This window comes from Vulpes vulpes, chromosome 1, assembly GCF_048418805.1.
Source record: "Vulpes vulpes isolate BD-2025 chromosome 1, VulVul3, whole genome shotgun sequence".
In the NCBI taxonomy this organism is placed as follows: domain Eukaryota; kingdom Metazoa; phylum Chordata; class Mammalia; order Carnivora; family Canidae; genus Vulpes; species Vulpes vulpes.
The window spans coordinates 59,770,773-59,783,245 of NC_132780.1; the positions used below are offsets into that span (position 1 = coordinate 59,770,773).

A 12,473-nucleotide genomic window follows, 5' to 3' on the forward strand; every position below is an offset into this window, starting at 1 on the left:
AGTCTTACACATTTCTTATACAGTTTAATCAGTTACATATTTCATTGCTATTGTAAATGGGATTTCTTCATCATGTTTTAGCTGTTCTAGAAAAGTCAATGGATTTATTCATATTTATCTTCTGTATGGCCACTTAACAAAGTTCCTTATTCTGATAGTTCTTCAGTTAATTTTCTTGGGATTATTAGTAAAAAATATAATTTTCTTAAAAGACTTTACTTATTTATTCATGAGAGACACACAGAGAGAGGCAGAAATGAGGCAGAGAGAGAAGCAGGCTCCCTGTGGGGAACCCGTTGAGGGACTTGATCCCAGGACCCCAGGATCATGACCTGAGCCGAAGACAGAGGCTCAACCACTGAGCCACTCAGGCATCTCAAAAATGTATTTTCAAGTGAAAAAGATGTCACCTCTTTTCTAATAATCATAACCTTTAAGGGGCAGCATACCATATAATTTGAGATTAAAGACACATGAGTTAAACTGCTTTAGTTCTAATCGGCTCTACCACTTAGCTGTGTGACCTTGGCCAAGGTACTTAGCTTCTCTAGGCCTCAGCTTCTTGATTCATAAAATGAGAATGATGATAGTTCATATCTTAGGATTGTTGTGAAGGTTAAATGAATTAATATTTATAAAGTATTTAGAACAGTCTCTAGCACATACAATAAGAATGCTAGCCATTTTTAAAATGTATTATACTGGCTAGAATGTATAGAATGATATTAACTGTAAATGAGGATCCTGGGCACCCAGTAAACCTCAAACATTTGTTTTCTTGAAATTGCTTTTTCACAATTTAATAATATCTCTCTATTTCTAAATTACTATGTTGTATGTATGTGTGTTTTCTTACAGTTGGATTTTATCAAATGCTATTTGTAATTCTATGCGGAAATAAAAAGGAGGAGTTCTATTCTTTAGCCTATGACTAATAAATTATTTTAATAAATTTCTCAATATTGGATCACTTGTACATTCCTAGAATAAATATCATTGGTTGTATTGTTCTATTTTTTTTATTTCTGTATTCCTATATCCAGTTGATTCAATGAATTTCTATGATTCTCTTTTTTGTCCTTTTATTAGTGTTTTGGGGATTTTCTTTGTTTTGTTTTTTAGTGTTATGCTTTTTATTTTTTAATTTTTTTAAAGATTTTATTCATTTATTCATGAGACACACACAGAGAGAGAGAGAGAGAGGCAGAGACACAGGCAGAGGGAGACGCAGGCTCCACGCAGGGAGCTCGACGTGGGACTCGATCCGGGTCTCCAGGATCAGGTCCTGGGCTGAAGGCGGCGCTAAGCCGCTGAGCCACCTGGGCTGCCCTGTTACACTTTTTATTAAATGAATCAGAAAAATGTTCATCTCTTTTGTAGAGTTCATTGGGTATGGAATAATGTGTTCCTGAAAAATGTGTACTTTCAACCACTGATTATAATACCTGATGAAAACAAGATACTTTGCTCATATAAACAGAATATTTTAGCTCCTGCCAAATCTTCCTAGCCAAGCTGGTCAAGAACATAGGCTTAAGCATCAGACAAAATTAGGCTCGAATCCTAACTTCACCACCCACTGGCTAAATGTGTGCACTTGGCAAGGTGCATTTTTATCACAGAGAAAAACCATACTTTTCTTACCTTTCTCACGTGGAGTTTTTGTGAGGATTACAGGAGATTATGTTTATAAACCACTATACACTCCACCCACAATAAAGACACAATAAATTATTTTACATTAGTCTCAATTTCCTTAAATATAAAAATAATGTTTACAATTTTATTTGCTATATTTTCTTAGTATGGAGATTTTAGTTATTTATATATATAGAAAGACACATGCTTTTGATAAAATTATTGGTATGAAATTGCATCTTAATAAAAGGTACATTTCAATTAAGACACGTTACTCTCTGCAGTCATAAATTTAAAAGTGGACGAGAAAAAAAAAAGAAAAAAAAGTGCACGAGAAAGTAAAAATGTTCTGATAATACATGAAAATGAACACATGGCCACTGTCTACATGAAACTACTGCGGGTTATTAAAAAACGTTGTACTGGTTTCGAGAAAACCAGGCAATGAGCCTAAACCAATTTTAATGTCTTCCACTCTTTCCTGTTCCCTTGGAGCTTTTTGTTCTCATGGGAATCTGAGAGTGGGAGGTGGATGTTAGAACCTTCACACAAGCTGAAGCTTACTCCACATTTTCTGATGGGCCATCTGAACTGCAACAGGAGGGTCAGTCTCTCTCTGCCTGGGAAAACGCAGCACCAAGAGACTGAAGTGGCCTCAAACGTAAGTCCTCCCACCATAACAGAATTTTCGTGAAATATTAAGATTGCAACACGAATGCAGCCTCACTTTAAAGGACCCACAGTAGGTGAATATAAGAATATACAGATATAGATATACATACATATGAGTATATACAGAGATCTATATATATTCATATTCATCTGCACAAATGGGTGTCATTTATATGTACACGTCATTGTCATATATATGTTATTTATAAATATGAAATATGTGATATATATGGATATATAGATATATATCACCAGCACGAAGAAATCTGTTTCTCAAAAAAGGTGTACTTCAGATTTTTGTCTACCAATCAGTGTCATCAAGAAATATTTGCTTGTATTTACTATGGCTTCTCAGGAGATTAGAATTGACCCAATTGGTAATACAATGGTTTCTCTTCTGTTTTAAAGGCTATATATACATTTACAACAATATTTTGGTAGACTAAGAACAACTTAAATAAGCAGAGCTAAGAATGTAAATATCAAACCAAACTCAGTCTCGTACTATCACTGGTCTGTGACAAACACAGGATGAAAATGTCTATCTCAAGGTCTCAGGAGGCATTATTTGCTATTAATTTGACACTGACAATAGATTCCATCAAGCTTCGATTAAACCGTATTGACTGGTTTTCTAAAATAAAGACTTACTACTGTATCTTTTCTTTGATGTTCTCTGGCTTTATAGTAACAAAGATATTCTTAGGGACCTCCTCAATAGCAGGATCAAGGGATCAAAAGTATACCTACCTCTATCTTTTCTGCCCCCTTTGTGGCCTCAATAGCTTGACGGTTTCCAGCTTCTCCAAATTTCTCTTGATCGAGTGCCTTTCAGTATACCGTGACCTCTGAAGGAAACAAAGGGGGGGAAAGATGTCCTTATTATTCCTTGTCTCTTTTGGAAAAGAACAAATGGTTCCTTGGGCAATAATACTGTCTAATTTAACAAAAAAAAAAATGCCACACAATTTTAAAACAACATGGTTATTTTTTCATTCCTCATCCTGATTTCTCTTTTATATTCTTCTGATTTATAGCAGGAACAGGATAAATTTCCTTGAGTAAGCAGCTCAATACTCCCCTATAAATGAGGAGTGTGTTTCTTCTTATTTTGTTCACTGTTCAAACTCATCAACTGTATTCTGAGCAATCTTTTTTCTGTTTTGCTTCTAAGACTGTGTAACATGAGCAGTCATATGCACTCTTACTAAATAGTAAAAACAACAATATAGCAAGATATATGTTTTTCTTTCCAGCTTTTTAAGTTTCCATTGAAAATAGATTCACTAGCTGAGTGACAACCTTTCTCAAATGTGTGATTTTAAAAGCAATAAATCCCTGCAGCAGTTTGTCTTTGAATTCCAATGCCAAGGAGCAAGGACATTGTTTTCCCTATAGTATTTGGAATTCTGGAAGAGAAAACAAACCAAATAGAATTCAGCCCACATGGAATGCCTTGACATCAAGACGTAACTTGAAAATTTGCTGTGAATAGGCATCCGACCCACTTGCTTGGTTTTCCTGTTCATATCCTTTTACGTATTTATATATCAAAAGCCCTGTTTTACAACTAATAATACAGAAAACAACTGGGTTATTTTCATTTCCTCATATACTCCCGATGGAGGTGGCTACAACTGCTCACTGGGTAAACCAGATCTCTTTTACTCGGGAAGTCTACACATCTGAGCACATGGTACATGCCTACTTGTCCTAGATGAGAGCACCATGTTTCTTGTTACAGAAATTATCTGTTCCTTTTTTTACAAAGTGTGGGGCCAGTAATAGCAATATTCCTATGCTTGTATATGCTAACTTTATAAGGGTTATTCAGAGCAGGAAAGAGTCCAGTGCTATCTACTGTTTTCTCCTCTGCCCTCTCCTGCATAATCCACCAAATTCTGACTATTTCAGGCTCAGAATGATCCTCAGCTCACTCTTCCAATTCCATTCTCACAGCCCCATACCTTCATCTATCCCATCAGTTCCTATAGATGTTAAGACACCTCTCATTAGGCTCCCTGGTTTGACACATGCCCCTTCCAGTCCATATTCCACAGATCATTCATGTTGGGACACTCGCTGAACTTTGTAATTTGTAAAGAATTATACACAGTAGAAATACTGAACGATTAATCTCAAATAAACTATCTTGTCTCACAAATGCCGACAGTATTATGCTAGCCATCTTTTAAGGTAGTTTTCAAATAATTTCACTTTTCTTCTCTTTTCTTTGCTTTCCATATTTCCTCATAGCTTACAAATAACCCAGCACAAGAGAGTCCCAGGGGGACTGTAATAAAAAGGCAGAAGAAGTGACCTTAGTTCTAATTACAGCTCATCCATTTATCACCTGTTGACTCTGACGAGTCATCTCCTTTCTTGTTAGGTAAATGGCAGAGCCATGTTTATCAAATGAGGATGGAAATATTTGTCTTGCTTATCTCTCTACGTTGCTCTGGGAATCAAGGGTGATCACACACAATAAAATACCAAATATGCAATGCTGCTGTTACCTTCCCCGAAGAACTAACTGCAAAGATAAAAACTGTGCTTCTTGTGTGTTAACTCTAGATTCAGATTGGGTTCCTAGAAAAGGTAGCTGTGATCACACTTTTAAGTCTTGCAGCTTCCTTTTGGGACTGTGATGTTCTAAAGAGTTTTGTTTTGGCTCCCGAAGGGGGAAAAATACCAAAGGAATCATATTCTAACATATTTGGATTTCCAAGACATGCTGAATCTGAAGAGGAAAGAAAGGAGAAAGGGCTCAAAACAGTAAAAAAATTTAACTGGCTAAAACTACCATAACTAAAATAACCCAACTGCCATTTGTGGCACAAATGTTAAAATGCATTCTCCTTAAAACCCAGATAATCACTCCAGACATTACTGGTCACTTTCCAATATGAAATATACGCCTATTCTTTATCATTGTGTTGTAGGTTTTAACAGGAGAATGTGGAATATGTATAACAGAATGAGGCTGTTTTGCTTCTAAGAGGAAATACAAAATATCAACCCAAACATCACTTCATATATAAACAGCATTGAAGGCTCAGTTCAAGGAAGTTCTTATTTTAGACTAAAAAAAGGGGGGGGATATATTTAAACTCATGCATCTAAACAAACCAAAGAAAGTATAGAAATTAAGTATATAGAGAGAAGGGCCAAGTGATAGGAATAAGGCCCACAGTTCTATTTTCCTAAAATTTGGTGAGATGAATGTTAATCAGAGTTTACAAAGTTTAAATTTTCCTTTGGATTGCATAGTCATAATCAGATGAAGACAATAACCCTCCACGAAGTATAATTTTTTAAAATTATTGTCACATATTAAGGAGTATCTGTATGTTAATTTATTCATTCAGAAACTCAAAATCAATACTTACTGAGGGCCTTCCATGCATGAGACTTTGCACCGGATGTGATAAGATGTTCTGGTTTGAACCCCTTGGTCATATTGGGCAAGCAACAAATACCAAAAGAACTACATATACAGGCCATAAAAAAAAAACAAAACAAAACAAAAAAAAAAAAACGCCCTGGTCTTCGGCCTGGAATGCACATCCTCCTTTGCTCTCACTAGCAGGCACAGGGCCATCCTTCAAGGATCTCAACTCAAATGCAGCTTCTTTTTTAAAGTTCTTTGGAATATGAATCATAATCCCTGCCACTAAATCACTTTGTGCAAAGCTCTCTAATGCACGGACCATGGTCAGCTTTACATTACACACTGCGTGTGACAGTCTTCCCTGACAGCCTGTGAATATCCTGAATGGCAATGTTTTACTCATCCAACCACAGGACTTAGCACGACATACTGTAAGTACTCAATGAGTGATTACTGAATGGAAAATTCACACATCTTTACTTGCATGGGAACAAGATATATCATAACTTCAAAATAAAGATTTGCAAATGTTTTATGTTCACTCTTGCTCTATGTATTTCTAAAAAGACGAACTTATACCATGAATGTGAAAATATGGAAAACTCATGTACTCATTTATAAAAGTCTTCACAATAAAATCAGCATTATTCTATTCAAATTCCTTTACTTACTTACTCTTAAGTTTCCCTCTCACTAACTCAACCTATTCTCTATTTTTTTCCTACTATATATGCTTGATTTCTCTAACAGTTTTTAAACCAACTTAATAACTAAATCCTTGGCAACTGCTATACAAAAGCTTGAGTAGCTATCGTACATATGTAAAATTCTAAATACCCTGGTTCATCCCCTCATTCAGGCAGCAATCATTGTTGTCTACCATGGGGTAGACACTGAACAGACCAACACACAAGAGACACAGACCATTTCAGGAGAGGGTTACAGCTAGAGTAGTTGATAAAAAATACACACAAGTCACCAAAACCAAAATTGTACCTAAATGTCCTATTTCTAATTTATCAGACATTACTAAACATGTTTTGGATGAAGCCTCAGTAGCTGAAGAATGAATTAAGAGAAACAGATGACAATGATTAAGAATCAGAGATCTACTCATGTTTCCCATTCAGTCAATACAAAAGTTAAACAGCCAGTTGTCCTCTTAGATTCAAGTCAAGTATCATAAACATTTTTAAAAGGCAAAAACCAAGTTTTCTAATTAAAAACGAGCTGCCTGCATTGTACAACTGCTTTTATATAGGAATTGGGCAACTTTGCCGAATTCCAAAGTTGACCAACTCTGTTTTAAAAATGTTGACGGGGCAGCCCAGGTGGCTCAGCAGTTTAGCGCCTGCCTTTGGCCCAGGGCATGATCCTTGAGACCCGGGATCGAGTCCCACGTCGGGCTCCCTGCATGGAGTCTGCTTCTTCCTCTGCCTGTGTCTCTGCCTCTCTCTGTCTCCCTCTCTCTCTCTCTCTCTCTCTCTCTCTCTTTCTGTGTCTCTCATGAATAAATAAATAAAATCTTAAAAAAAAAAAATTGACAAACTCTGTCCCAGTAATCCCACTGTGAAATTCCCTTGATCCTTTATGTCCCCAGGAAAACTCTCTTTTTACTTCGTTGCCAGTGTTGCTGCTGCTGGGTGGGAGAGGAGACAAAGGAATTTTAAAATTTAATAAACAAGTATTCTGTGTCATAAGCCTTGCTAGACATGTAGCATTTTATCCCATTTAATCTTCACAACTAACCTACCACATAGCTTTTTTTTCAAAGCTTAGAGATGGCGAGACACCTACCCCTAAGGTGACATAGCGAATAAGTCACAGAGACAGGATTCAAATTCTGTTCTGACTCTAAAGCTTATGATTGATCCACTATGCACCATGACACCTCACAATATTTTTGGGACTACTAACCTGGCTGGTATATATAACTTTTCCCCTATATTATTTTTCTCTTATGACCAAACAGTAGGTCCTTAACACTTAACTATTTTGCTTCAAAGCTCTATGAAATATGAATTTTTTGGAGAATTGATTCAAAACCAATTCACTTATTCATTTCCTTTGATTTTTCTTTTAACCACTTCCCATTTCTGCACATCTCATACACCAAAAAAAAAATTACATATATATATATATATATATACCTCACATTTTATACTGAAGAGAAACAACTTCAATGCCAAGTGTCTGCTGAATTTATCTTACACGTTCACAGAATTTGGGTGGATGTAAAGAAGCATAATTAAAAAGGCTTCCTTCTGTGGACTATAAGCCCATAGCATAAGATAAGCAAACTTGGTTATGTAAATGATTTCATCGTTTGCGGTCTCTTGCATTCTCTTGTATCATTAGAACCTAAAAGAAGCCTGTTGTGAATACCAACTGGGTTGCCCTCATGAAATAACACGGTACTCAGAGTAGTCTGTAATGATGGAGAGCTCAGAGTCTAAAGGCGTACTTTCTGATTATAAATCTTCACTGTGTATATTTGGCCTGGTTATTTAACCTTTTTGGGCAGGCCTACGCTTCCCTACACGTAAAATATTCTTAATAATATTACCTATCACATACAGTCACTGGAAGGTTTTAATGCCGTGTACTTAATCAGAGTCATACGACTTCGAAGAATAAAGCCCTGTACACACTGTGCTTACTGTTTTAGATTTGCTACTACTCTTCTATGACTTTATATAAAAATAAATCGAATGCTCCTACCAATGATATACATAATAAAAAGGGCAAAATGATCACTTTTAAATGGTTAGTAGCTATAAATAAGGTATCTCAGAGAAACATTACAATTTTCTCTTTAGTATTAATATAAATACCCAAGTAGTCCCCTAATTGACTGGCTCAGACACCTGAGTGTGTGTGCATATATGTGTGTCAAACAAAAATCTGTGTGCAATTCTTGAAAGGAATTTCTAAGCTTTTAATTGGCCGTTCTTGTTGTTTTTAAAGAATATAGTTCCCTCAAGGAATACAGATCTTAATACAACAAAGAAGCTCCCCCTTTGTCCTCACAGCAGCGGGCAAACAGTGAAAGCTCAAGGCCAGAAGTATTAGATGGAAACGAAGTGGGAGGAAGGGAAATAAGGTTCGTATCACTTCTCTCTAGCTGGTCAGTGTTTTATTTTTCAACTCTGACAGTTGCACATTCCTCTGCTTCACATGTTAGCTTTTGATGCAACCATGTGCTCTTCCAAGATATTGAAAGAGCTCAATTTTGGCCTTCAAAATATGCGCCTGGATCTTAAGGCCTGCTCAACACTGGCAACTTTAAACCCTAAAAGCAGAACTCAGTCTTCTTATGAGAGCTGATTAGTTTTGACATTTTATCAACTCTCCTGAAGAGTCACTTATGGACCGGGATAAAAATTACAAATAAAATAAGATGTGGGCCTGGTGAATCATCTTCTGACTTACAAGACCAGTGAGCTTGCTGATTTTTCTCCAATACTTGCTTTGGCTAAATACTAATAGGGAAAGTTACATGTTTCACGAGGTGTACAGAAAAATTAGTTTTCCACTCCCCAGAAACCTTACCTTGCCACTAGGCCTGAAGGAGAAAGAAGGATTTGCAACGAACTCTAGCTGCGACAGCTACCTGACTTGCTTTCAGTTCAGGTTTAATTCAGTTCACATCAGTAATTCCAGAAAGTGTTTGCATGTTCATAGAAGAGAAGTTATTATCTTTGATTCTGAGGTCAAATACTTACTGCTAACAACCCCGGTGCCTCTGAGGGAGGCTGGGCCCCCTGCCAAACCGTACTGCTTCGTCCATGGGAGGGGGGGCACTACTCTAAAACTCCATGGGGGATGATGCACCATTCTGGCCCCCTAGTTGCTCGGCAACAACCCCTTATGACTGCTCCTCTGGGACTGCTAGGCAACGGCACTAGTCAGCACTGAGTCTGACCCAGCTGCTCCCAGAGCACTGCTTCTCAAGAGGGCCAGGTTAACAGGAGGCCAGGGGCCCTAAGTGACTAATTACATAACCTATGCACATTTTTCAGAATGCTCTCCAGCTGTCGCTAAATAAAAATCGGAGCAGAACTAGTTCCTCCCCTGAAGGGTACTCTTGAATGTATCCTTAATTTAAACTCTATCCCTGGATCTTTAGAGAAGCTGACAGAAAACTAAGGCATCATAGCCAAAATCTATGGCCAAAAAAGTCTATTTAGAAAAGCACATACACACATAAAGGAGGTCATTCTTTTTTCAATCACATTTAAAATACAACTTTCAAAGCTTTCATAGTTTCAAAGAATTTTGCTATTTAGATATCTGTTGACAGACCAAAAAATGGGGAAAACATAAGAATTTTACAAGTCTGTTCCTAACGCATTTCAACACATAACCCTAAGTACAGCAATTTCTAGGAAAGACCTTCAATTTGAATCAATAAACGTTTCCTTCTACATTCAACAAATCTAAATTGTCGTATTTTTCCATCTATATCCAACCTACCCCTTAGGACACAGGCAATGACTCAATCAGCGAATCTAAAAACATACGCATGAGTACAGAACATGAGTACAGCCTCACCCCAATCTTCCCTACTCCCTTACATCTTACCGTAGAGGAAGACCTAGGTGCTCCGAGAGACATGGGCTTGCAGCCAGGACACCATGGGTACCAAGTAAGAATCTGTTATTCCCCTAATCTAAAGCCATCATTCAAGTCCAAGCTACTTAGCATGATATGTAAGGCACTTCTGAATCTACTTTACTTCCCATCAAACTTCCAGCCACATCTGCTCAGTCCACTACGTAATTCAATTATATTTCCCTAAACACGTCACACATTTTAAGGCTCTTCCCTCTTCCCAGGACACACTCCCCTTTGCCTGGCAAACTACTGGTTACCTGTTATGATGTAGCTATCATCACCGCCTCTGGGAAACTGTCCCTGATTTTAGAATTACTCATAAACACCTCTGAGCATCTTTATACCCAAGTCATACTGCTACTGATGGCATTGGTTGTCTTACTTTACAGTTATTTATCTACTTAACATTAACCCCGTGTTGTTCAAGGGCTAGAAATTTAATTTTGTTCAACCTGATTTCCTCAGTGCTTAGCGTATTCCTTAGCATTAAGAAAGTGTTTTTGCTGTAGTTTAATAATGATGAGAAAACAGTGCTCCTAGGCAAAATGGTAAAACACATGAGGACTGGGCATTTTTAACCTATCAAACAATTTACTGAAACCCCAAAATAATCTAATCTCCTCACTTTCAGGCTGGTCTTCTTCTCCCTAAACTATGATGAGTCATTGAGGGCAAATAGGCAAACACCTCTGCAGTGATACAATCCATCCAGTATTATGGCTAAAATAACCAGATTGCCTAAGCCTCTTTTGCTTTAATTATAATAAAATGAAGCTCAAGGGAATTACATGGTCTGGCAACCAAATCACTAAAAGCTGGTCTGGAGCTGGTCTCTGGGAAGGGAATTTCCCACTTAGATTAGTAGCTGTTTTAAAACAGCTTTCACAGATGGGTGCCTGGGTGGCTCGGTCAGTTAAGCATCCAACCCTTGATTTCAGCTCAGGTTGTGATCTCAGGGTCAAGATCCCAGGGTTGTGAGATCCAACCCAGCGTTGAGCTCCACACTCAGCGGGGAGTCTGCTGGAGATTCTCTCTCTCTCCCTCTCCCTCTTCCTCCCACCGCTGCTCATGCACATTCACACATTCTCTCTCTCAAATAAGTAAATTTTTTTATAAAAGCTTTCACAGAAATCTTGGTGAAGAGAGTATAAAAGAAATTAAATAAAGGGCAAATACAAAGTCAGAAAAAAAGTTATTTTAATTTTAAAATTTCCTAAACAATAATTCACAACATTTTATTTATTCAACATCTGTCTTCCTCAAAGCACCAATTTAAAAAATAGGAACATGACCAAACAAAACACATAAGCCCACAAATGTTGCAACCAAATGTAATATCTCAGAGCTGTTCAACCTCTTACCTCACCACCTCAGGAGCTAGAGACACAGGCCGCCATTTTCAAATATAACAATGCTTTTATGATTTTTCTATAAGAAGTTCACATATATATTTATGCAACCTATTGCCAAAGACTTTGATATTAGCAGTGACAACTTTCTAGGTTAACCCATGCAACACAAACTCTAATCAATGGAAATCTTAATTGTGAACCGATCTGTGTCAAACTCAGAGAGAATTCTCAGTCTGTTGAGAGCTTGTGGGTTCCACACACTGCTAAGGCTGTGTGCTTCTGGAACTAGGAACCCTGTATTCTTGTAAACATTTGACTGTGTGCCAGAAAGTACTCACAACCACGTGATAAATTTTGCCTACCAAAGCAGTCTTACTTGAGAGTATCTATCTCAAAGCATATTTATATATCAAAACAAAATAAACATATCAAAGTAGAATGCAAAATTACTACTTGCTTATAAGATGAGTACAAGATTTCAGAGAAACTGCCCTTTCCTATGGAGCACTTTGAGTTATGCCTCTAAATTTCTGATAATTTTTTGGTGGGAGAGAGGGAGAACAATTTAATCACAGCAGAATGGAGTTGGACCATCACGTCCTTTGTTCTGGATAAGACACTATTATTAATACAACTTAAAAGTATACTACTTTTGTTGGAAAACTACTTGACGATACCAATTCATACTGAATTGGCCAGAAATCAGAAATCTTTAGTATTATTTTAAACCGATTCTAATAATAATCACTTTTTTCCATTATCTGGTTTCTTTTAAAAACTGTACCCTACTCACATTTACCCTC

General features: G+C 37.1%; 1 protein-coding gene across 13 annotated transcripts in view; it reads right to left on the reverse strand.

Annotated features, from left to right (window-relative positions):
- PKIB (cAMP-dependent protein kinase inhibitor beta) overlaps positions 1-12,473 on the reverse strand; it is a 202,848-nt gene that overhangs the window by 79,206 nt on the left and 111,169 nt on the right. For 10 of the 13 annotated variants that reach the window (XM_072765122.1, XM_026013354.2, XM_072765110.1 and 7 more), the window contains one exon: positions 3,061-3,158. The gene's annotated coding sequence lies outside the window, so the exon portion shown is untranslated. Of the gene's footprint in view, positions 1-3,060; positions 3,159-10,285; positions 10,529-12,473 lie in introns of those variants that run through there. The other 3 variants (XM_026013355.2, XM_026013353.2, XM_072765163.1) reach the window with 3 other exon arrangements.